Source organism: Lithobates pipiens, unplaced genomic scaffold (genome assembly GCF_037356315.1).
Source record: "Lithobates pipiens isolate NorthernLeopardFrog02 unplaced genomic scaffold, aLitPip1_a1.2 Scaffold_27, whole genome shotgun sequence".
NCBI classification, from domain to species: Eukaryota; Metazoa; Chordata; class Amphibia; order Anura; family Ranidae; genus Lithobates; species Lithobates pipiens.
In genome coordinates, this window is record NW_027507788.1 from 226488640 (window position 1) to 226515881 (window position 27242).

At 44.4% G+C, this 27242-nt stretch overlaps 1 long non-coding RNA gene across 2 annotated transcripts in view; it reads left to right on the forward strand.

The window, feature by feature from the left end:
- Positions 1-14636, forward strand: part of LOC143933312 (uncharacterized) — a 33506-nt gene extending 18870 nt beyond the window's left edge. The window contains exons 1-2 of one of the 2 annotated variants that reach the window (XR_013263084.1): positions 13588-13688; positions 13935-14636. This is a non-coding gene — a long non-coding RNA (uncharacterized LOC143933312). Of the gene's footprint in view, positions 1-13587; positions 13689-13934 lie in introns of those variants that run through there. The other variant, XR_013263085.1, reaches the window with a different exon arrangement.
- Positions 14637-27242: the final 12606 nt, after the last annotated feature.

The following is a 27242-nucleotide window of genomic DNA, read 5'->3' on the forward strand; positions in this document are numbered from 1 at the left end:
TGACCACAAGTGTAAGGACCATTCTTCCCAATGACCACAAGTGTAAGGACCATTCATCCCAATGACCACAAGTGTGAGGACCATTCTTCCCAATGACCACAAGTGTAAGGACCATTCATCCCAATGACTACAAGTGTAAGGACCATTCATCCCAATGACTACAAGTGTGAGGACCATTCATCCCAATGACCACAAGTGTAAGGACCATTCATCCCAATGACCACAAGTGTAAGGACCATTCATCCCAATGACCACAAGTGTAAGGACCATTCTTCCCAATGACCACAAGTGTAAGGACCATTCATCCCAATGACTACAAGTGTAAGGACCATTCTTCCCACTGACCACAAGTGTGAGGACCATTCATCCCAATGACTACAAGTGTAAGGACCATTCATCCCAATGACTACAAGTGTGAGGACCATTCATCCCAATGACCACAAGTGTAAGGACCATTCATCCCAATGACCACAAGTGTAAGGACCATTCATCCCAATGACCACAAGTGTGAGGACCATTCTTCCCAATGACCACAAGTGTAAGGACCATTCATCCCAATGACTACAAGTGTAAGGACCATTCATCCCAATGACTACAAGTGTGAGGACCATTCATCCCAATGACCACAAGTGTAAGGACCATTCATCCCAATGACCACAAGTGTGAGGACCATTCTTCCCAATGACCACAAGTGTAAGGACCATTCTTCCCAATGACTACAAGTGTAAGGACCATTCTTCCCAATGACTACAAGTGTGAGGACCATTCTTCCCAATGACCACAAGTGTAAGGACCAGTCTTCCCAATGACCACAAGTGTAAGGACCATTCTTCCCAATGACCACAAGTGTAAGGACCATTCATCCCAATGACTACAAGTGTAAGGACCATTCATCCCAATGACCACAAGTGTAAGGACCATTCTTCCCAATGACTACAAGTGTAAGGACCATTCTTCCCAATGACCACAAGTGTGAGGACCATTCTTCCCAATGACTACAAGTGTAAGGACCATTCTTCCCAATGACTACAAGTGTAAGGACCATTCTTCCTAATGACCACAAGTGTAAGGACCATTCTTCCCAATGACTACAAGTGTAAGGACCATTCTTCCCAATGACTACAAGTGTGAGGACCATTCATCCCAATGACTACAAGTGTAAGGACCATTCATCCCAATGACTACAAGTGTGAGGACCATTCATCCCAATGACCACAAGTGTAAGGACCATTCATCCCAATGACCACAAGTGTAAGGACCATTCATCCCAATGACCACAAGTGTGAGGACCATTCTTCCCAATGACCACAAGTGTAAGGACCATTCATCCCAATGACTACAAGTGTAAGGACCATTCATCCCAATGACTACAAGTGTGAGGACCATTCATCCCAATGACCACAAGTGTAAGGACCATTCATCCCAATGACCACAAGTGTAAGGACCATTCATCCCAATGACCACAAGTGTGAGGACCATTCTTCCCAATGACCACAAGTGTAAGGACCATTCATCCCAATGACTACAAGTGTAAGGACCATTCATCCCAATGACCACAAGTGTAAGGACCATTCATCCCAATGACCACAAGTGTAAGGACCATTCATCCCAATGACCACAAGTGTAAGGACCATTCTTCCCAATGACCACAAGTGTAAGGACCATTCTTCCCAATGACTACAAGTGTAAGGACCATTCTTCCCAATGACCACAAGTGTAAGGACCATTCTTCCCAATGACCACAAGTGTAAGGACCATTCATCCCAATGACCACAAGTGTGAGGACCATTCTTCCCAATGACCACAAGTGTAAGGACCATTCATCCCAATGACTACAAGTGTAAGGACCATTCATCCCAATGACTACAAGTGTGAGGACCATTCATCCCAATGACCACAAGTGTAAGGACCATTCATCCCAATGACCACAAGTGTAAGGACCATTCATCCCAATGACCACAAGTGTAAGGACCATTCTTCCCAATGACCACAAGTGTAAGGACCATTCATCCCAATGACTACAAGTGTAAGGACCATTCTTCCCACTGACCACAAGTGTGAGGACCATTCATCCCAATGACTACAAGTGTAAGGACCATTCATCCCAATGACTACAAGTGTGAGGACCATTCATCCCAATGACCACAAGTGTAAGGACCATTCATCCCAATGACCACAAGTGTAAGGACCATTCATCCCAATGACCACAAGTGTGAGGACCATTCTTCCCAATGACCACAAGTGTAAGGACCATTCATCCCAATGACTACAAGTGTAAGGACCATTCATCCCAATGACTACAAGTGTGAGGACCATTCATCCCAATGACCACAAGTGTAAGGACCATTCATCCCAATGACCACAAGTGTAAGGACCATTCTTCCCAATGACTACAAGTGTAAGGACCATTCTTCCCAATGACTACAAGTGTGAGGACCATTCTTCCCAATGACCACAAGTGTAAGGACCAGTCTTCCCAATGACCACAAGTGTAAGGACCATTCTTCCCAATGACCACAAGTGTAAGGACCATTCATCCCAATGACTACAAGTGTAAGGACCATTCATCCCAATGACCACAAGTGTAAGGACCATTCTTCCCAATGACTACAAGTGTAAGGACCATTCTTCCCAATGACCACAAGTGTGAGGACCATTCTTCCCAATGACTACAAGTGTAAGGACCATTCTTCCCAATGACTACAAGTGTAAGGACCATTCTTCCCAATGACCACAAGTGTAAGGACCATTCTTCCCAATGACTACAAGTGTAAGGACCATTCTTCCCAATGACTACAAGTGTGAGGACCATTCATCCCAATGACTACAAGTGTAAGGACCATTCATCCCAATGACTACAAGTGTGAGGACCATTCATCCCAATGACCACAAGTGTAAGGACCATTCATCCCAATGACCACAAGTGTAAGGACCATTCATCCCAATGACCACAAGTGTGAGGACCATTCTTCCCAATGACCACAAGTGTAAGGACCATTCATCCCAATGACTACAAGTGTAAGGACCATTCATCCCAATGACTACAAGTGTGAGGACCATTCATCCCAATGACCACAAGTGTAAGGACCATTCATCCCAATGACCACAAGTGTAAGGACCATTCATCCCAATGACCACAAGTGTGAGGACCATTCTTCCCAATGACCACAAGTGTAAGGACCATTCATCCCAATGACTACAAGTGTAAGGACCATTCATCCCAATGACCACAAGTGTAAGGACCATTCTTCCCAATGACTACAAGTGTAAGGACCATTCATCCCAATGACCACAAGTGTGAGGACCATTCATCCCAATGACCACAAGTGTAAGGACCATTCATCCCAATGACCACAAGTGTAAGGACCATTCATCCCAATGACCACAAGTGTGAGGACCATTCTTCCCAATGACCACAAGTGTAAGGACCATTCATCCCAATGACTACAAGTGTAAGGACCATTCATCCCAATGACCACAAGTGTAAGGACCATTCATCCCAATGACCACAAGTGTGAGGACCATTCATCCCAATGACCACAAGTGTAAGGACCATTCATCCCAATGACCACAAGTGTGAGGACCATTCTTCCCAATGACCACAAGTGTAAGGACCATTCATCCCAATGACCACAAGTGTAAGGACCATTCATCCCAATGACCACAAGTGTAAGGACCATTCATCCCAATGACCACAAGTGTAAGGACCATTCATCCCAATGACCACAAGTGTGAGGACCATTCTTCCCAATGACCACAAGTGTAAGGACCATTCTTCCCACTGACCATCACACTAATGTATCATAAGTTGTAGATTTCTTATTTTTAGCAGGGGGTTCCCCCGAGACCGGAGAACTATCTCAAGGGTTCCTCTGTGTTGAAAAGATTGAGGAAGGCTGATGTAGGATATTCATTTATTTCAGTCATTGAAATGAAATGAAAAAAACCTTGAAGCGCCTAGCGTTTACCTGGATAGAAAACTGGCTAAAAGACAGAATTCTGAGAGTTTAATGATACTTATGCTGCGTACACACGATCGGAATTCCGGCCAGAAAAAGACAGATGAGAGCTTTTCATCGGAAAATGTGTCCTTGTGTACGCTCCATCAGAATTTAGCTGTCCGAATTTCCGCCAGCCAAAAATTGATAGCATGTTCTCAATTTTCCCGATGGAAAAACGTTCTATCAGAAATTCCGATCGTGTGTATGCAATTCTGACATGCCAAAAATCACGCATGCTCAGATTCAACTACGAGATGGAAGCTATTGGCTACTGGCTATTGAACTTCCTTTTTCTAGTCCCGTCATACGTGTTGTACGTCACCACGTTATAAACGATTGGAATTTGATGTGACCGTGTGTAGGCAAGGCGGCTTGAGCCGAAAACCATCAGAGCTTTTTCCGACGAGAATTCCGATCATGTGTACGTGGCATTACTCAGAATGGTCTAAGCCCTTGTACACACGGTCGGAGAATCCGTCGGAATGTGTGCTATCGGACCGTGTTGTCAGATAATCTGACTGTGTGTGGTCTGCATCGGACTGATTCCTTCGGAATATCCGTCGGACCCAATTTTCCAACATGTTGGAAATATTTCCCGACCAACTGGGCCGGTCGGACATACTCCGATCATGTGTAGAGAATTTTGATCGGACCAAGTGCCACGCATGCTCAGATCAAATTCCTACATCAAAGCTATTGGCTACTAGCCTGAACGTAGTCCCATCGTAACGAAATTACATCATCACGTTCTGAAAGATCTGATTTTTTGCCAACTTTGTCCGACCGTGTGTATGCAACAGTTTCGGACAAAATCCGATGGGCAAAATCCGACGGATTTGGTTGTGGAAATCTCCGACCGTGTGTACAGGGGCTTAGGCAGTGATGGTGAACCTTGGCACTCCAGATGTTTTGGAACTACATTTCCCATGATGCTCAGTGTAGTTGAGCATCATGGGAAATGTAGTTCCCAAACATCTGGTGTGCCAAGGTTCGCCATCACTGGTCTAAGGTTATCAGTGGTGTACCCCAATGTAAAGTGCAATGCGCGTATATCAAAAAATAAAAATGTCAAACGCAAAGTGATCAATTGCAAGAAAATAGATATGATCTCAAAAAATTCCACAAAAAGTACATGCGTGAAAAATCATAAACAAATATATATATATATATATATATATATATATATATATATATACAGTGGTGTGAAAAAGTGTTTGCCCCCTTCCTCATTTCCTGTTCCTTTGCATGTTTGTCACACTTAAGTGTTTCGGAACATCAAACCAATTTAAACAATAGTCAAGGACAACACAAGTAAACACAAAATGCAATTTGTAAATGAAGGTGTTTATTATTAAAGGTGAAAAAAAATCCAAACCATCATGGCCCTGTGTGAAAAAGTGATTGCCCCCTAAACCTAATAACTGGTTGGGCCACCCTTAGCAGCAACAACTGCAACCAAGCGTTTGCGATAACGTGCAATGAGGCTTTTACAGCGTCCTGGAGGAATTTTGGCCCACTCATCTTTGCAGAATTGTCCTAATTCAGTTACATTAGAGGGTTTTCGAGCATGAAGGGCCTTTTTAAGGTCATACCACAACATCTCAATAGGATTCAGGTCAGGACTTTGGCTAGGCCACTCCAAAGTCTTCATTTTGTTTTTCTTCAGCCATTCGGTGGTGGACTTGCTGGTGTGTTTAGGATCATTGTCCTACTGCAGAACCCAAGTTCGTTTCAGCTTGAGTACACGAACAGATGGTCGGACATTCTCCTTCAGGATCTCTTGGTAGACAGCAGAATTCATAGTTCCTTTTATCACGGCAAGTCTTCCAGGTCCTGAAGCAGCAAAACAGCCCCAGACCATCACACTACCACCACCATATTTTACTGTTGGTATAATGTTCTTTTTATGAAATGCAGTGTTCCTTCTACGCCAGATATACTTGGACACACACCTTCCAAAGAGTTCCACTTTTGTCTCATCGGTCCACAGAATGTTGTCCCAAAAGTCTTGGGGATCATCAAGATGTGTTGTGGAGAAATTGAGACGAGCTTTGATGTTCTTTTTGCTCAGCAGTGGTTTTCTCCTTGGAACTCTGCCATGCAGGCCATTTTTGCCCAGTCTTTTCCTGATGGTGGAGGCATGAACGCTGACCTTAACTGAGGCAAGTGAGGCCTGCAGTTCCTTGGACGTTGTTGTGGGGTCTTTTGTGACCTCTTGGATGAGTCGTCGCTGCGCTCTTGGGGTCATTTTTGGCGGCCGGCCATTCCTGGGAAGGTTCACCACTGTTCCATGTCTTCGCCATTTGTGGATAATGGCTCTCACTGTGGTTCGCTGGATTCCCAAAGCTTTGGAAATGGCTTTATAACCCTTTCCAGACTGATAGATCTCAATTACTTTCTTTCTCAATTGTTCCTGAATTTCTTTGGGTCTCGGCATGATGTGTAGCTTTTAAGGATCTTCTGGTGGACCTTACTGTGTCAAGCAGCTCCTATTTAAGTGATGCCTTGATTGTGAACAGCTGTGGCAATAATCAGGCCTGGGTGTGGCTAGAGAAATTGAACTCAGGTGTGGACAACCACAGTTATAGTATGTTTTAACAAGGGGGGCAATCACTTTTTCACACAGGGCCATGATGGTTTGGATTTTTTTTCACCTTTAATAATAAACACCTTCATTTACAAATTGCATTTTGTGTTTACTTGTGTTGTCCTTGACTATTGTTTAAATTGGTTTGATGTTCCGAAACACTTAAGTGTGACAAACATGCAAAGGAACAGGAAATGAGGAAGGGGGCAAACACTTTTTCACACCACTGTATGTGGATGCACCGCTGCTGAGGAATCCTAACCATCCCTGAGAGGAGAACAACGTTGGAAGGCTTGCCGTGATCCGAAATTAACCACTTTACGACCAGCGCACGCCGATGTACGTCCTATTTTGGAAGAGGGATGTCTCGGTAATGGCAGCAGCTGCTGCCACAACCGAGATATCCATCTCTTCAGGCACCAGTCGTGTGTGCAATAACGGTGGTCTCCGCGGCGGGTTCGCCGCGAGATCACCGCTATCAGCGGTGGGAGAGGTGCCACCCCACCCCTCCCGCCGCTCTCCCGCGGAGGCGATTGGGTCCTATCGATGGCTGGGTATGGAGACGAGTGAGGCTAAGATGGCCCCCACTCGTCTCTATACCATAGGAGGGTGGAAGCGATGTCAAAACGTCACTTTCGCCCATACCTCTTAAAGGTATATTTTTTAAATGACATTTTTTTTTTTATTGCATTTAAGTCCAAATATGAGATCTGAGGACTTTTTGACCCCCCAGATCTCATATTTAAGAGGACCTGTCATGCTTTTTTCTATTACAAGGGATGTTTACATTCCTTGTAATAGGAATAAAAGTGATCCATTTTTTAATTTTTTTTTTAAAAACAGTGTAAAAATAAATAAAATCAATTAAGATAAATAAGAAAAAATAAAAAAAAGGTTTTTAAAAACACCCCGTCCCGACGAGCTCGCGCGCAGAAGCGAGCGCATACATGAGTAGCGCCCGCATATGAAAATGGTATTCAAACCACACATGTGAGATATCGCCGCGATTGGTAGAGCGAGAGCAATAATTCTAACCCTAGACCTCCTCTGTAATGCAAAAACCTGTATAATTTTTTAAATGTCCCTTATGGAGATTTTTGAGGCTAAAAGTTTGACGCCATTCCACGAGCGGGGCGCAATTTTGAAGCCTGACATGTTGGGTATCTATTTACTCGGCGTAACATTATCTTTCACAATATAAAAAAAAAATGGGCTAATTTTACCGTTGTCTTATTTTTTTTATTCAAAAAAGTGAATTTTTTACAAAAAAAAAAAAGGGCACTTGTAAGACCGCTGCGCAAATACGGTGTGAAAAAAAGTATTGCAATGGCCGCCATTTTATTCTCTAGGGTGTTAGAAAAAAAAACAATATATAATGTTTGGGGGTTCTAAGTAATTTTCAAAAAAAAAAAAAACTGTTTTAAACATGTAAACACTGAGTCTGAAAAAGAGGCCTGGTCCTTAAGTGGTTAAAGGGATATCCTGGCAAGGGGGATATCACCTTCTGGATTGGAATATTACGCCTGTTACCCCTGCAGGGGGGAGGCGCTCTGGTGAGTGCAATCACAAAAGTGGGAAGTGAATGAAGGATAACCCTATTTTTACTTTTGCCCTTTTTTGCCTGGATTTTTACTTATTGACTTTGGCCATTTTGTTCTTTACTCATTTTTTATATTTCTACAACATTTTTTCGAACACTGTAGTATTTTGGACAAATTTTTTTATGAATAATTTTTAATTAATTATTTAATATTTATATAGTTGTTTATATTATTTATTTTCGCCTATATCACCGTTATCATTATTAGTATTATTATCACCTTGCTGCCATAAGAGTATACACTTTTATACATATATACTTTATACACATATACTTATATATACATATACTTTTATACACATATACTTATATATACATATACTTTTATACACATATACTTATATATACATATACTTTTATACACATATAAAGATTTTATATATATATATATATATATATATATATTTGTTTATAATTTTTCACGCATGTATTTTTTTGTGGAATTTTTTGAGATCATATCTATTTTCTTGCAATTGATCACTTTGCATTTGACATTTTTATTTTTTACTTGACACGCGCATTGCACTTTAAACTCATTGTTGTATTCACTATATACACGTATTTTTAGTGGTGTTCAGTTTACATACAATTTTCCCCGGTGCAAATATACTTGTACCCACTACGTATTTGAACAGCGCCATTATCCCTTTCTAGAGTGATTTATGCCACCATTGGTGTCTCTGATCACAGCCACATCAATTATATGATGACACTGTACTTCAATAATGTATAAAAATGATGCAATAAAAAATGTAATTCAAAGAAAAAAAAAAGAGAAAACAACTATTAATTCACACAATTGTCACAATTCTTTGAAAAAAATGTAAGAAATAAAAAAAAAAAAATCAAAATTTTTTATTTATTTTTTAAATGCTATCACCAATAGTGTCCCCGATCACAGCCACGTCATCCATATGATGACGCTGTGCTGCACTGATGACAGCATATAAAAAAAAAAATATATATATATATATATATATATATATTTTTAATTGTGAATATTTTTTTTTTATTTTCTTCATATTCTAAAAAATTGCGAGGAAAAAATGCTTCAAAATACTCGCCATGCCTCTTACTAAATACCTTGGACTGTCTACTTTCTAAAAAAAAAATGGTCCTTTGGGGGGTATTTGTACTTTCCTGATGTTTTTGGGCCTGAAGAAAGGAGATCGGCCTTTAGTACATCAGGAATGTTCGATTTTCAGATACCGTATTTATCGTATAACACGCATCCCAAGTTTAGGAGGGAATTTTAAGGAAAAAAACTTTTAGGAGGGAAGTTTAAGGGGGAAAAAAAAAACTTACATTTATATGCCCATCAGTGTCATCTGCAGCCTTGTCCCCCATTGCAGCCTTGTCCCCCATTGCAGCCTTATGCAGCCTTGTCCTCCATTGCAGCCTTATGCAGTCTTGTCCTCCATTGCAGCCTTATGCAGCCTTGTCCTCCATTGCAGCCTTATGCAGTCTTGTCCACCATTGCAGCCTTATGCAGCCTTGTCCTCCATTGCAGCCTTATGCAGCCTTGTCCCCCATTGCAGCCTTATGCAGTCTTGTCCCCCATTGCAGCCTTATGCAGCCTTGTCCTCCATTGCAGCCTTATGCAGTCTTGTCCACCATTGCAGCCTTGTCTATTTTATTTGGTATTTGTTTTTTATTTTTTTTAAATGCCGCCGCCGCCGAGATACAGAGCCAAGTGTGTATCTTGGCGGCGTGCGGTAGTTCTCGGCGGGCCTCCGGCGCCTTCAGCTCTTCTCGCCAGCTTTCGGCCATTCTCAGCAGCTTTTGGCAGCCGAGAACAGCCGAAGGCGGCTGGAAGCCGCCGAGAAGAGCCGAAAGCTGCCGAGAATGGCCAAAAGCTGCCGAGAATGGCCAAAAGCTGCCGAGAATGGCCGAAGGCAGCGGAAAGCCGCCGATAATGGCCGAAGGCGGGCGAAAGCCGCCGATAATGGCCAAAGGCGGCTAAAAGCCGCCCAGAGGCTCAGAATTTCGGGGGGGAAAATAAATCCAGTGGTGATTAAATGCCACCAAAAGAAAGCTCCATTTGTATGGGGAAAAAAAAGACAAATATCTCATACGGGTACAGTGTTGTATGACCGTGCAATTGTCATTCAAATTGCGACAGCGATGAAAGCTGAAAATTGCCCTGTGCAGGAGGGGGGTGAAAGTGCCTTGTATTGAAGGGGTTAACATGAGGGGTTAACATGAGTTTAGAGGCAGAGAAAAAAAAGGTCAAACGTGCATGAGGCCTAAGAAATGCGAGTTTTTGGTGCATTTTTTGCACACTTCTGCGTGCATTCCTGGAACGCAAAGGTGTGAACGGGATCTTAGTGTTTAACCAGTTCCCGACCGGCGCACGTCGATGTACTTCGGCAGAATGGCAAGGGCAGGCATATTGGCATACAGGTACGTCCAGTTTTATATGCCGCCCTGCCATCGCGTGCGTCCCGGTCAAGTGACGTTGATCTCTGCTCCCTGTGATTGGGGCAGAGATCAGTGTTCACTAAAACAAAGCCCAGCCCCCCACAGTTAGTAACACACCCCTAGGAACACTTAACCCCTACACTGCCACCCACTCGTTAACCCCTTCACTGCCAGTGTCATTTACACAAGAATCACTGCATTTGTATAGCACTGATTGCTGAATAAATGACAATGGTCCCAAAAATGTGTCAAAAATGTTCGATGTGTCCGCCATAATGCCGCAGTCACAATAAAAATCGCTGATCGCCGCCATTACTAGTAAAAAAATAAAAGAAATAAAAATGGCATAAAACTATCCCCTATTTTGTAAACGCTATAACTTTTGCGCAAACCAATCAATAATCACTTATTGCGATTTTATTTATTTTTTTACCAAAAATATGTAGAAGAATACGTATCGGCCTAAACTAAGGGAAAAATGTTTTTTTTTATATATTTTTGGGGGATATTTATTATAACAAAAAATAAAAATGATTTTTTCAAAATTGTCACTCTTTTTTTGTTTATAGCGCAAAAAATAAAAACCGCAGAGGTGATCAAATACCACCAAAAGAAATCTCTATTTGTGGGTAAAAAAAGGTCGCCAATTTTGTTTGGGAGCCACGTCGCACTTCTGCGCAATTGTCAGTTAAAGCGACGCAGTGCCGAATTGCAAAAAGTGGTCTGGTCTTAAGCCAGCAAAATGGTCCGGGGCTGAAAGTGGTTAATGTCCCTCAGGTCAGCATGATGCATAATGAACTGGAAGACATCAACTCAACAAGTGAAGAGTCAATGGAGGAATTTTATTTTGAATCCAGACATCTTTGCACTGAACAATGGCGTGATGTGGATGGTCGGGTAACAGTTCTGTTTGGATTGTTTCCTTTTTTTTAATGAGAATGGATACATTTCAGTGAATCGGCTTCATCTGATCTCTGGACGGAGCTCTGAGTGACTCCATTGTCTCCTCTTGTCCTCCTCCTTGTACCTCTTTGATCATGGCCCCCAGGAGAAGTGATCTTCGCTTTGGTTTAGGTATCTGAGATAAGAAGATCAAAGCAGGAAGGTGAATCCACAAGTCGCTGTAAATATCCTCCCTTCTTTCCAGGGACAACAAGATGTGAGCAGATACCAGCACAGGCTGCAGCTAATATCTTGTTATCACTGAAAAGTTACACTCCTGGGGTCACGGCAGCCGGCCAACCTTTGAACTGACATCAATCCAGGAGCAATCTCATTAATTGATACCTATTAATGACCACAGGTATTCCTAGAGAAAATCACCTGGACACAAAACAACGTGTCCTTTATTCCTGGGGGTCTCTGTCATTTAATGCCTCATCATGTCCATTGGGTGTTTAGCCCCTGTCCATGAGATTCTTGGATTTTTGTATGGGAGGAAGGAGTTCGTTACAGGCTGGGTTCACCAAACATTAGTTCGGTTGATGGATCCAAATGTTATTAAAGTCAATGGGAGCCAAATCTTGGAAATCAATAATGGCCATTTTCTAGGCCAATGTTTCTCTACCAGGGTTCCTCCACAGATTTCTAGGGGTTCCATGGAACTCTAGGGTTCCTCCACAGATTTCTAGGGGTTCCATGGAACTCTAGGGTTCCTCCACAGATTTCTAGGGGTTTCATGGAACTCTAGGGTTCCTCCAGAGATTTCTAGAGGTTCCACGGAACTCTAAAGTTCTTCCACAGATTTATAGAGGTTCCATGGAACTCTAGGGTTCCTCCACAGATTTCTAAGGGCTTCCATGGAACTCTAGGGTTCCACCACAGATTTCTAGGGGGTTCCATGGAACTCTAGGGTTCCTCCACAGATTTCTAGGGGTTCCATTGAACTCTAGGGTTCCTCCACAGATTTCTAGGGATTCTGTGGAACTCTAGGGTTCCTCCACAGATTTCTAGGGGTTCCGTGGAACCCTAGGGTTCCTCCAAAGATTTCTAGGGGTTCCCGTAGAACTCTAGGGTTCCTCCAGAGATTTTTAGGCGTTCCGTGGAACTCTAGGGTTCCTCCACAGATTTCTAGGGGTTCCCGTAGAACTCTAGGGTTCCTCCAGAGATTTCTAGGCGTTCCGTGGAACTCTAGGGTTCCTCCAGAGATTTCTAGGGGTTCCCGTAGAACTCTAGGGTTCCTCCAGAGATTTCTAGGGGTTCTGTGGAACTCTAGGGTTCCTCCACAGATTTCTAGGGGTTCCGTGGAACTCTAGGGTTCCTCCAAAGATTTCTAGGGGTTCCCGTAGAACTCTAGGGTTCCTCCAGAGATTTCTAGGCGTTCCGTGGAACTCTAGGGTTCCTCCACAGATTTCTAGGGGTTCCCGTAGAACTCTAGGGTTCCTCCACAGATTTCTAGGGGTTCTGTGGAACTCTAGGGTTCCTCCACAGATTTCTAGGGGTTCCGTGGAACTCTAGGGATCCTCCACAGATTTCTAGGGGTTCCCGTAGAACTCTAGGGTTCCTCCAGAGATTTCTAGGCGTTCCATGGAACTCTAGGGTCCCTCCACAGATTTCTAGGGGTTCCGTGGAACTCTAGGGTTCCTTCACAGATTTCTAGGGGTTCCGTGGAACTCTAGGGATATGCCATTAGGGCAGGGATATGCCAATGGTGCATATATATATATATATATATATATATATATATATATATATATATACATATGGGGATACATCACTGGTTGTTACATGGTCATGTGATCAAGCACCCTTGTATCAGTTAGTGGCAGCTGCAGGGGAGGTAAGGGAGCCCTGAAAATGGATGGGCCATGGGAACCTATGGATGACGTCACAGCTCCTGAAATTCCCAGCCATTACAATGAGATGTTACACTTTGTACATTGTTCTTGCTTTACTTGGTTTTGGAGGGCTAAATAGGCTGTTATAGGGGCTCATCTAAATCCTAAATTCTAGACATGATGTTTAATTTGCTGTATTTCCAGCCTCTGCTATTAATGTCATCTCTCTGGATCCACCAGACAATGGCAAGTCACATGATTACTCTGAGGACATCATTACCCCAGAGGAGCTTTGATCTCAGGTAAAGTGACACCTATCATTATGAATGGGCAGGAGTGGGCCGGCTCTCCCGGCAGGTGGCTATTGTTCAACTAAAGTAGGTCTAAACCCTAATTGAATCCCATTTAAGTTTGCAAAAGCACTGTGTATCATAATACAATGTATCTAATATACAATGTATCTGTTTTCACTATTCTTCATCCTTTGTCTCTTCCTGGTGCTTCTGATTTTGTGCAGCCTAATTCCAGCCTTTCCTTTCTATACACAGTGATGGCTACACGGCATTTCTCAAATTCGGGAGTCCCAATGGTGACAACAGTGGACCACGTCTGTGTAATGTGTGTTGAAAAGACCTCTATCAGAAGCCCATGTAACAGGGTGACAACACTAAAGCACGAGTGAGAAACAGGGAAAGAGAGTTGTCACCCTATAACAGGAAATGCCTGAACAAGAACCTTCAAAGGCAGGATCACCAGGGACTTTATGGAAGTCGCAGTTTAAAAATGTTGAAAACGACATTAACATGTGAAAAAATGAAATAGAAGATGGGCTGATGATAAAGAGGACAACATCTAATAATAGCATAACCAAAAACATACACTAAGTGCCCGTTCACACTACCGCGACTTATCAGGCGACTCAGCCGCCTGACAAGCCGCGCTCCGTTCTGTACTATGGAACCGTTGTAATAGGAGCGACTCAAGTCGCTCCGACTTAGAAAAAGGTTCCTGTACTATTTTTGGGGCGACTTCAGGCGACTTGCATTGACTTCTATACAGAAGTCGTTTTGCAAGTCGGCGCTGAAGTCGTGTGCAGGTCGCGTCTGTGAGTCGCGCTGCAAGTCGCGTCGCCTCTGTGTGAACGGGCACTAAAGGGCGACGTTCATTTTAGGTACCCGAGGAAAGACTTGCAGAAATATTGAAAGAATTGCATCAATTTATTAATATCACAATAAAACATTGTAACACTCTGTTGCTAATAGATGCATCCATTTTTTTTTTTTATTTAAGTTGGACATATAAATGAATACATTTAAAAATAAATAAATAAAAAAACTTGTTTAGTCTCATTATTTGTGTTTTTCTTTTTTTTTTGACAGAAAGAAAGAAGACAATAAAAAAATGTATTAGTAATAAAAATAATAATAATATTAAATATTAGAAAAAATGTATTTAGAAAAAACGTAAAAGTTCTGCAATTGTTCTGCACAGAGTGGCCCTGAACCTCCTCATCTTGGGTCCCCCACCGCTCCTCCTCTTCTCTGTGTGCCACCATAGGAAGCCGCTTCTTATAATGGCACATGTGCGGGCTGTGTGCATCCATAGACGTACATAGCGTGGCTCATCCCCACCCCCACTGTATTTGACTGACAGAGACAGGATCTACTGGCTCTTGCTTTTCTCAGCCAAACGGAGAAGGGAAAGAGCCAGTTTAAGTAGAATACTGTGCTGAATCCATACAGGACTCAGGTAAGTGTTTGGATTGGATGGGGGGGGGGGGGGCAGATACTGAAAGTTTTTTTTACCTTAATGCATCGGATGCATGAAGTAAAAAACATTATGACTGTAGAACCAATTAAAAAAAAAGAAACAAACCATTGCCTCTTTTTTTAGCCTCATTATTTTTAATTTTCTGTTTTCTTTCTACCGAAAGAAAAAGGACAGTAAAAAAATTTATAATAATAGTAAAAATAAATGGAAAAAAAATGTCAATTTAATTATTGAGTGCCTTATTTAGCCTCGTTATTTTTCTTCTAATAATTCTAATACCAATAATAATAATAATAATAATAATAAAATATTAAATAAATACAAAAACAAATTAACTAAACCATTTCCTCTTTTAGGCTCACTATTTTTTTCTTTTTTTTCAGAAAGAAAAACAGATAGTTAAAAAATATACAGTGGGGGGAAATAATGATTTGACCCCCTGCAGATTTTGTAAGTTTGCCCACTAACATAGAAATGAAGGGTCTATCATTTTTATCAGAGGTGTATTTTATATGATAGAGACAGAATATCAACCAAAAATCCAGAAAAAAAACACACAATACAAATGTTATAAATGGAGTTCAGTGAGTAAAATAAGTATTTGATCCCCAAGCAAAACATGACTTAGTAGTTGGTGGAGAAATCCTTGTTGGTGATCACAGAGGTCAGACGTTTCTTGTAGGTGGTGATGAGGTTTTCACATCTCAGGAGGGATTTTCTCCTTTCTTCTCTACAGATCTTCTCTAAATCCTGAAGGTTTCTTGGCAACTTGAAGTTTCAGCTCCTCCATACATTCTCGATAGGATTAAGGTCTGGAGGCTGGCTAGGCCACTCCATGACCTTCATGTGCTTCTTCTTGAGCCCCTCCTTTGTTGACTTGACGGTATGTTTTGGGTCATTGTCATGCATGGAAGACCCATCCACGACCCATCTTCAGTGTTTTAGTTGAGAGAAGAAGGTTCTCGTCCAAGATTTTACAATACATGGCCCGTCCATTGACCCCTAAATGCGGCAAAGTCGGCCTGTATCTTTATCGGAGAAACAACCCCAAAGCATCATGTTCCCCCCTCCGTGTGACTGTAGGGATGGTGTTCATGTTCCCCCCTTCGTGTGACTGTAGGGATGGTGTTCATGTTCCCACCCCTGTGTGTGCCTGTAAGGATGGTGTTCATGTTCCCCCCTCCGTGTGTGACTGTAGGGATGGTGTTCATGTTCCCACCTCCGTGTGTGACTGTAGGGATGGTGTTCATGTTCCCACCTCCGTGTGTGACTGTAGGGATGGTGTTCATGTTCCCACCTCCGTGTGTGACTGTAGGGATGGTGTTCATGTTCCCACCTCCGTGTGTGACTGTAGGGATGGTGTTCATGTTCCCACCTCCGTGTGTGACTGTAGGGATGGTGTTCATGTTCCCACCTCCGTGTGTGACTGTAGGGATGGTGTTCATGTTCCCTCCTCCGTGTGTGACTGTAGGGATGGTGTTCATGTTCCCACCTCCGTGTGTGACTGTAGGGATGGTGTTCATGTTCCCCCCTCCGTGTGTGACTGTAGGGATGGTGTTCTTGGGGTCATAGTCAGCATTTTTCTTCCTCCAAACACGGCGAGTCCCCCCAAGAAGGCACATGTACAGTCATGCCAATCTAAATGATTGAGAGAAGGACTGGGAGAAAGTGCTGTGATCAGATGAGACCAAAACTCAGCTCTTCTTGCTGGCCAAAAAAGGTTTCTCCACCAGGTACTAAGTCATGTTTTGCCTGGGGATCAGATACTTATTTTACTCACTGAACTGCAATGTAAATTGTAGCATTTGTTTTATGTGTGATTTTTCTGGATTTTCGGTTGATATTCTGTCTCTATCATATAAAATACACTTATGAAAGAAATTATAGACCCTTCATTTCTTTATAAGTGGGCAAACTTACAAAATCTGCAGGGGATCAAATAATTATTTTCCCTACTGTACTAATACTAATGCTAATAATAAAAATGAAATATTAAATAAATAATCAAATAAATGACTGAATAATTAAATAAACCATTGCATCCTTTGGCCTCATTATTTTTTTTTTTTTACAGTAAAAAAAATCATTATTATTATTATTATTATTATTAATAATAATAAGAAGAAGAATAATCTGTTAGGAAATCACTAAAAGTTAAAACACAATTAAATATTCAACCCTAAATGCACCCTCTTTTTTTTTTAAGAGGGTGCATTTAGGGTAGAATATTTAATATTGATTTTTTTTTTTTTGTGATTTCTTTAACCACCTGCCGTCCGCGCTATAGCCAAAAGACAGCTACAGCGCGGTCTCCAATTGCCAGGAGGGCGTCCCTGGACGTCCTCCCGTGCTCGAGCAGCCTGCGTGCTCCCTGCATTGTGCACACGGCACGCTCATGTGATCAGCGAGTCTATGAGACTCGCCTGATCACAGATCGGAGTAAGGGGTCGATCCCGACCCCTTACCACATGATCAGCTGTCAGCCAATGACAGCTGATCATGTGATGTAAACAAAGCCAGTAATCAGCTATTTTTCCTCCTCACGCTGAAAAAAAGCAAAAAAAAAGAAAGCAGATCACCGGTGGCTGCGAGAGAGACATCGGTCCTGATCGTGAAGGTACCACCAGTGCCAGCCAGTGCCACCTACCAGTGCCCACAGTGTCACCTCACAGTGCTACCTATCAGTGCCCTCTATCAGTGTCACCTATCAGTGCCCACAGTTCCGCCTATCAGTGCCCAAAGTGACGCCTATAAAATTAATCAGTGCGTCACTACCAGTGCTGACTATCAATACCACCTACCAGTGCCACCTACCAGTGCCCATCAGTATCACCTATTATTGCCCATCAGTGCCCATCAGTGTCATCTGTCAGTACCACCCATCAGTGCCACCCATCAATGCCATCCATCAGTGCCACCCATGAGTGTCACCCATCAGTGCCACCCATCAGGGCACATCAGTGCCGTCTTATCAGTGCCCACAGTGCCGCTTATCAGTGCCCACAGTGCCACCTATAAAATGAATCAGTGCGTCACTACCAGTGCTGACTATCAATACCACCTACCAGTGCCCATCAGGGCCACCTACCAGTGCCCATCAGTGCCACCTATCATTGCATATCTGTGCCCATCAGTGTCATCTGTCAGTGCCACCCATCAGTGCCACCCATCAATGCCACCCATCAGTGCCACCCATCAGTGTCACCCATCAGTGCCATCCATCAGGGCCCATCAGTGCCATCTTATCAGTGCCCATCAGTGCCATCTTATCTGTGCCCATCAGTGCAGCCCATAAGTGCCCATCAGTGCAGCCTCGCCAGTGAATACCAATGAAGGAGAAATATTACCCGTTTGCAAAATTTTAGAACAAACTATGAAACATGTTTTTTTTTTTTCAACAATTTCTGTCTTTTTTTGTTTATCAAAATATAAAAACCCAAATGGTGATTAAATACCTCCAAAAGAAAGTTCCATTTGTGTGAAAAAAAAATGATAAAAATTTCATTTGGGTACAGTGTTGTATGACCGCGCAATTGTCGTTCAAAGTGCGTCAGCGCTGAAAGATGAAACTTGGTCTGGGCAGGAGGGGGGTTAAGTGCCCAGTAAGCAAGTGGTTAACAGATTATTATTATTATTATTATTAATATTATTATTATTAATAATAAAAATGAAGAAAGTAGATACATTTAGCTGCAAATTTTTAGCTATGCCACTCACTGAGCAAAATTGAGGGTTTCCACTTTTGGCAAAATTGACAATTTTGTGGTGCAGAGAAATCGATTCACTAATAGCCACCCCCATTCTTTGTTTGCCTCCCCCCCCCCAAAAAAAAGAAGAACCCACCAGCTGCTACAGGCTGAGAAGCCTGCCGCGGTGCCCTTAACAACCAATGAGTCATCAGCTTTTTTGGGTTTTCCTCGCTGACAATAAAAAAACAAGAAAAAAAAGAAAGAAAAAAAGAAAGAAAAAAAAAAAAACGCCGTGGGGTCCCTCCCCCCAGTCTGTACCAGACCCTTATCCAGCCACGCAGCCTGGCAGGTCAGGAAAGGAGGGAGACGAGGCGAGAAATCTTGGCGTTCATATCTCAATAAATAGCATGGTACGCGCCTCTACACGACAGAAACGCGCCACACACATGTGACACAAGAGCGTGAACTCCTGTTTACTTCTTACCATCAGCATTCCGATATCAACTATCAGGGTAAAAGTATGGAGGCCGCCTTGGGCTGCGAATTGTGGGGGAGGGGGGGGTGACCTGTATATTCACGCACCTTTATTAATAAGAAAAGAGAATGTTGCATTTGGTATTCTTAATCCACGGGCGCCGCAGGGGCCTCTTTCAAAACAACAATTTATGCCGCGGCGTCAGTGCGTTGGCCCCGGGCGGGCGGCACGAACTCTGCACCTGGTCCTATTGCCACTTGGCGGCATACATGTTGAAGTGTGCTCCTCCCCCCCCCCCCCCATGATTTTATAATGATTATATCAGAAAATGAAGCTTGTCACATGGAAAGAACGCAAGCTTCTCGGTGGGAACGCTCACACCCTCGCTCGTTTTGCTGATGCTCTATAAGATCAATCGCTATTGACTGCGACCAAACAAGTCCTAACTGAGAACTCTGGGAATAAAAAGAACCGCTTGTGACAATGCTGAGAGTTTCGTGTCTGCACAATCAGCTGCAGGTGGTCTCTTCTATCACCGCCCCCGGGCTCCGATTCAAAGTACAGCTGGGTGACAACCGTGATTTCTGATTAGAGCTCAGGAATATCACACATATTTCACTTTAACGAGATTGCATAATTCTAAGATTTTCCCATGTGTCGTGTGCAGAACCGGGGCAGTCAGGACTCCTAAAGAGACCCTGTCCCTTTGTCTGATCAAGGCAAACTTAGTACATGGGTTGAAAAAAAATGTTAAGTCCATCTAGTTCAGCCTTTTAAAGAGGAAGTAATCCCTGATGAGTTTACTTCCTCTTTGATTCTCTGCAAAGGTAAAGCATAATGGACTACTTTGCATCGCATCGCATCGCATAGTAGCCCATTATGTGTCACTTACCTGACACAGGAGCCAGCAAAGTCACCGCTGTCCCCTTGTGTACGAAGCGTCCATCTTCTTGGTGGGTATCGCTGCTCCGGCGCTGTCATTCGACAGGGCCGCGATGACGTCACTCCCGCGCATGCGCACGGGAGCCGCCACTCGTGGCATATCGCATATTAACAGCAGCGCGCTCAGTGCGTCTGCGTGCCGCTGTCTGCGGCGCATGCGCTGTAGACAGCGGTGCCTGTCTTTTGGCAAATATCTCCTAAACAGTGTAGGTTTAGGAGATATGAAGGTAGAGGAATTTTTATCTGAGGGGTGGAGGTGCAGGAATTGGAGTAATCTGATGGGTAGAGGTGCAGGAATTGGGGTGATCTGAGGGGGGAAGGTGCAGGAATTGGGGTGATATGAGGAGTGAAGGTGCAGGAATTGGGGTGATCTGAGGGGGAAGGTGCAGGAATTGGGGTGATCTGAGGGGGGAAGGTGCAGGAATTGGGGTGATCTGAGGGGTGAAGGTGCAGGAATTGGGGTGATCTGAGGGGTGAAGGTGCAGGAATTGGGGTGATCTGAGGGGTGAAGGTGCAGGAATTGGGGTGATCTGAGGGGTGAAGGTGCAGGAATTGTGGTGATCTGAGGGGTGATGGTGCAGGAATTGGGGTGATCTGAGGGGTGAAGGTGCAGGAATTGGGGTGATCTGAGGGGTGAAGGTGCAGGAATTGGGGTGATCTGAGGGGTGAAGGTGAAGGTGCAGGAATTGGGATGATCTGAGGGGTGAAGGTGCAGGAATTGGGGTGATCTGAGGGGTGAAGGTGCAGGAATTGGGGTGATCTGAGGGGTGAAGGTGCAGGAATTGGGGTGATCTGAGGGGTGAAGGTGCAGGAATTGGGGTGATCTGAGGGGTGAAGGTGCAGGAATTGGGGTGATCTGAGGTGTGAAGGTGCAGGAATTGGGGTGATCTGAGGGGTGGAGGTGCAGGAATTGGGGTGATCTGAGGTGTGAAGGTGCAGGAATTGGGGTGATCTGAGGGGGGGAGGTGCAGGAATTGGGGTGATCTGAGGGGGGAAGATGCAGGAATTGGGGTGATCTGAGGGGGGAAGATGCAGGAATTGGGGTGATCTGAGGGGTGAAGGTGCAGGAATTGGGGAGATCTGAGGGGGGAAGATGCAGGAATTGGGGTGATCTGAGGGGGGAAGATGCAGGAATTGGGGTGATCTGAGGGGTGGAGGTGCAGGAATTGGGGTGATCTGAGGATGAAGGTGCAGGAATTGGGGTGATATGAGGAGTGAAGGTGCAGGAATTGGGGTGATCTGAGGGGTGGAGGTGCAGGAATTGGGGTGATCTGAGGGGTGAAGGTGCAGGAATTGGGGTGATCTGAGGGGTGGAGGTGCAGGAATTGGGGTGATCTGAGGGGTGGAGGTGCAGGAATTGGGATGATCTGAGGGGTGGAGGTGCAGGAATTGGGGTGATCTGAGGAGTGACGGTGCAGGAATTGGGGTGATCTGAGGGGTGGAGGTGCAGGAATTGGGGTGATCTGAGGAGTGACGGTGCAGGAATTGGGGTGATCTGAGGGGTGGAGGTGCAGGAATTGGGGTGATCTGAGGGGTGAAGGTGCAGGAATTGGGGTGATCTGAGGGATGAAGGTGCAGGAATTGGGGTGATCTGAGGGGTGAAGGTGCAGGAATTGGGGTGATCTGAGGGGTGAAGGTGCAGGAATTGGGGTGATCTGAGGTGTGAAGGTGCAGGAATTGGGGTGATCTGAGGGGTGGAGGTGCAGGAATTGGGGTGATCTGAGGTGTGAAGGTGCAGGAATTGGGGTGATCTGAGGGGGGGAGGTGCAGGAATTGGGGTGATCTGAGGGGGGAAGATGCAGGAATTGGGGTGATCTGAGGGGTGAAGGTGCAGGAATTGGGGAGATCTGAGGGGGGAAGATGCAGGAATTGGGGTGATCTGAGGGGGGAAGATGCAGGAATTGGGGTGATCTGAGGGGTGGAGGTGCAGGAATTGGGGTGATCTGAGGATGAAGGTGCAGGAATTGGGGTGATATGAGGATGAAGGTGCAGGAATTGGGGTGATATGAGGAGTGAAGGTGCAGGAATTGGGGTGATCTGAGGGGTGGAGGTGCAGGAATTGGGGTGATCTGAGGGGTGAAGGTGCAGGAATTGGGGTGATCTGAGGGGTGAAGGTGCAGGAATTGGGGTGATCTGAGGGGTGAAGGTGCAGGAATTGGGGTGATCTGAGGAGTGATGGTGCAGGAATTGGGTTCATCTGAGGGGTGAAGGTGCAGGAATTGGGGTGATCTGAGGGGTGAAGGTGCAGGAATTGGGGTGATCTGAGGAGTGATGGTGCAGGAATTGGGTTCATCTGAGGGGTGAAGGTGCAGGAATTGGGGTGATCTGAGGGGGGAAGGTGCAGGAATTGGGGTGATATGAGGAGTGAAGGTGCAGGAATTGGGGTGATCTGAGGGGTGCAGGAATTGGGGTGATCTGAGGGGTGAAGGTGCAGGAATTGGGGTGATCTGAGGGGTGAAGGTGCAGGAATTGGGGTGATCTGAGGGGTGAAGATGCAGGAATTGGGGTGATATGAGGTCTAGGATGTGCCCATATTCGCTGGCATGTGGTTGTGTGAATTTTGGCTCTTGGTGTGTGATAGATTGCTGACAAAACAAAGAGTATTTTATACATTTCTTGTTGATTTCCTAAAGTATGTTTGTTGTTGTTTTTATCTCTGACAGTATAGATTGTATCGTCCTGTGTAGAAGGTATCTCTGCATCAATGGGGAAGAAGGGTGAGAGCGGCGCTGTGTACACCTGCAGACCTGCTGATAATTCCTCCCCGGGGGGATGTTGTGATAATATTTGGTCCTTTTTGTTACTTTAATTGCAGCCTGGGAAATGTGCGCTGTGCTCAGTCCCTCCATTGTTTCTTTAAGTCCTTCCTTCTATTTGTATACAATGTATCTGCTATTAAAGTGAAGCTGTCAAATGTAAGGCGAGATCACAATGACTGGAAGCCAACTGATACACTGCAGATAGATTTGACTTTTATTCAGTTATTCTTCATATCATTGATGAATATTCAGCAGTGGAAAATCAATGCTTCTGACATTCTGTTTGAAGAGCTTACACAGGGCTGATGACATTGTTCCTCTCGTCAGGTGAAGGTGTTCAGGTCTGAGGATTCGGGTGACAGCCAGGCACTGCATCCTGGAGGGAGGGGGTTGCATGTTCCCCACATACCCAGGTGTGCTGAGTAGTAGTGATGGCTACAACAAAGCAATTGGTGAGCTCTATTTAGAAAACCCCCTTGTGCGTGTGCCTGGCTGTGCAGGGTGGGGCAATCCCACAAGTAACTAGGATTGCCCCACCCTGCACAGCCAGGCACACCGAATTTTCACAGGCACTCCAGAGTTAGAAAACAGCCGTGACTGTGTTTTTGTTCTTTTATTGAGGGATAGTGAGCCTAACATCAATAGTATGTAAGATCTTGGAGGGGATGATAAGGGACTATATATACGATTTTAGTAATGAGAACGGTATCATTAGCAATAATCAGCATGGATTCATGAAGAATCATTCTTGCCAAACCAATCTACTAACCTTCTATGAGGAGGTGAGTTGCCATCTAGATAAAGGAAGGCCCGTAGATGTGGTGTATCTGGGTAAAGGAAGGCCCGTAGATGTGGTGTATCTAGATAAAGGAAGGCCCGTAGATGTGGTGTATCTGGATAAAGGAAGACCCGTAGACGTGGTGTATCTAGATAAAGGAAGGCCCGTAGATGTGGTGTATCTAGATAAAGGAAGGCCCGTAGATGTGGTGTATCTGGATAAAGGAAGGCCCATAGACGTGGTGTATCTTGATAAAGGAAGGCCCGTAGACGTGGTGTATCTAGATAAAGGAAGGCCCGTAGACGTGGTGTATCTAGATAAAGGAAGGCCCGTAGACGTGGTGTATCTAGATAAAGGAAGGCCCGTAGATGTGGTGTATCTGGATAAAGGAAGGCCCGTAGACGTGGTGTATCTAGATAAAGGAAGGACCGTAGACGTGGTGTATCTAGATAAAGGAAGGTCCGTAGACGTGGTGTATCTGGATAAAGGAAGGCCCGTAGACGTGGTGTATCTAGATAAAGGAAGGCCTGTAGACGTGGTGTATCTGGATAAAGGAAGGCCCGTAGACATGCTGTATCTAGATAAAGGAAGGCCCGTAGACGTGGTGTATCTAGATAAAGGAAGGCCTGTAGACGTGGTGTATCTAGATAAAGGAAGGACCGTAGACGTGGTGTATCTAGATAAAGGAAGGTCCGTAGACGTGGTGTATCTGGATAAAGGAAGGCCCGTAGACGTGGTGTATCTAGATAAAGGAAGGCCTGTAGACGTGGTGTATCTGGATAAAGGAAGGCCCGTAGACATGCTGTATCTAGATAAAGGAAGGCCCGTAGACGTGGTGTATCTAGATAAAGGAAGGCCTGTAGACGTGGTGTATCTAGACAAAGGAAGGTCCGTAGACGTGGTGTATCTAGATAAAGGAAGGCCCGTAGACGTGGTGTATCTAGATAAAGGAAGGACCGTAGACGTGGTGTATCTAGACAAAGGAAGGCCCGTAGATGTGGTGTATCTAGATAAAGGAAGGCCCGTAGACGTGGTGTATCTAGATAAAGGAAGGCCCGTAGACGTGGTGTATCTAGATAAAGGAAGGCCCGTAGACGTGGTGTATCTAGATAAAGGAAGGCCCGTAGATGTGGTGTATCTGGATAAAGGAAGGCCCGTAGACGTGGTGTATCTAGATAAAGGAAGGACCGTAGACGTGGTGTATCTAGATAAAGGAAGGTCCGTAGACGTGGTGTATCTGGATAAAGGAAGGCCCGTAGACGTGGTGTATCTAGATAAAGGAAGGCCTGTAGACGTGGTGTATCTGGATAAAGGAAGGCCCGTAGACATGCTGTATCTAGATAAAGGAAGGCCCGTAGACGTGGTGTATCTAGATAAAGGAAGGCCTGTAGACGTGGTGTATCTGGATAAAGGAAGGTCCGTAGACGTGGTGTATCTAGATAAAGGAAGGCCCGTAGACGTGGTGTATCTAGATAAAGGAAGGACCGTAGACGTGGTGTATCTAGACAAAGGAAGGCCCGTAGATGTGGTGTATCTAGATAAAGGAAGGCCCGTAGACGTGGTGTATCTAGATAAAGGAAGGACCGTAGACGTGGTGTATCTAGATAAAGGAAGGCCTGTAGACGTGGTGTATCTAGATAAAGGAAGGACCGTAGATGTGGTGTATCTAGATAAAGGAAGGCCCGTAGACGTGATGTATCTGGATTTTGCAAAAGCATTTGATGCAGTTCCCCATAAACATTTACTGTACAAAATAACTTCTGTTGGACCATAGGGTGAGTACATGGATGGAAAACTGGCTACAAGGGCGAGTTCAGATGGTGGTGATAAATGGGGAGTACTCAGAATGGTCGGGGGTGGGTAGTGGGATCCCCCAGGGTTCTGTGCTGGGACCAATCCTATTTAATTTGTTCATAAATGACCTGGAGGATGGGTATGGGGGAAACAGTTCAATCTCTGTATTTGCGGACGATACTAAGCTCTACAAGACTCTGGTCCGGCCGCACCTGGAGCATACTGTCCAGTTCTGGGCACCAGTCCTCAGGAAGGATGTACTGGAAATGGAGCGACTACAAAGAAGGGCAACAAAGCTAATAAAGGGTCTGGAGGATATTAGTTATGAGGAAAGGTTGTGAGCTCTGAACTTATTCTCTCTGGAGAAGAGACGCCTGAGAGGGGATATGATTTCATTATATAAAACTGGTGACCCCACAATATATAAATACCAGACTGGTGACCCCACAATATACAAATACCGGACTGGTGACCCCACGATATATAAATACCGGACTGGTGACCCCACAATATATAAATACCGGACTGGTGACCCCGCAATATATAAATACCGGACTGGTGACCCCATAATATACAAATACCGGACTGGTGACCCCACGATATATAAATACCGGACTGGTGACCCCACAATGTATAAATAACGGACTGGTGACCCCACAATATATAAATTCTGGACTGATGACCCCACGATATATAAATACCGGACTGGTGACCCCACAGTATATAAATACTGGACTGGTGGCCCCACAATATATAAATACTGGACTGGTGACCCCACAATATATAAATACCGGACTGGTGACCCCACAATATATAAATACCGGACTGGTGACCCCACAATATACAAATACCGGACTGGTGACCCCACGATATATAAATACCGGACTGGTGACCCCACAATGTATAAATACCGGACTGGTGACCCCACAATATACAAATACCGGACTGGTGACCCCACGATATATAAATACCGGACTGGTGACCCCACAATGTATAAATAACGGACTGGTGACCCCACAATATATAAATACTGGACTGGTGACCCCACAATATATAAATACCGGACTGGTGACCCCACAATATATAAATACCGGACTGGTGACCCCAGAATAGGGAGTTTAACAAGACTCGTGGCCACTCATTAAAATTAGAAGAAAAGAGGTTTAACCTTAAACTACATAGATGGTTCTTTACTGTAAGAGCGGCAAGGATGTGGAATTCCCTTCCACAGGCGGTGGTCTCAGCGGGGGGCATCGATAATTTCAAGAAACTATTAGATAAGCACCTGAACGACCGCAACATACAGGGATATACAATGTAATACTGACATATAAATCACACACATAGGTTGGACTTGACGGTCTTTTTTCATCCTCACCTACTATGTAATTATGTAACTATAATAACTTGGATAGGGATGGGAATTTATGGGATGTACATTTGACTTCAGAAGAACTTCAAGGACAACTCTTCCTATATACTGTCCAGTCTCTATATACACTCCACTTCTTCCTCCAGCACTCGCTTGCAGAACCCATCTGAAACACTGTAGAGATCTGACAAATCACTAGGATTTAAAAATAATGGACCTTGGCAAAAACCTGAGGCCCCTCAGTTGTGTAGCAAATGTTCAATGTCCAGCTTTCACC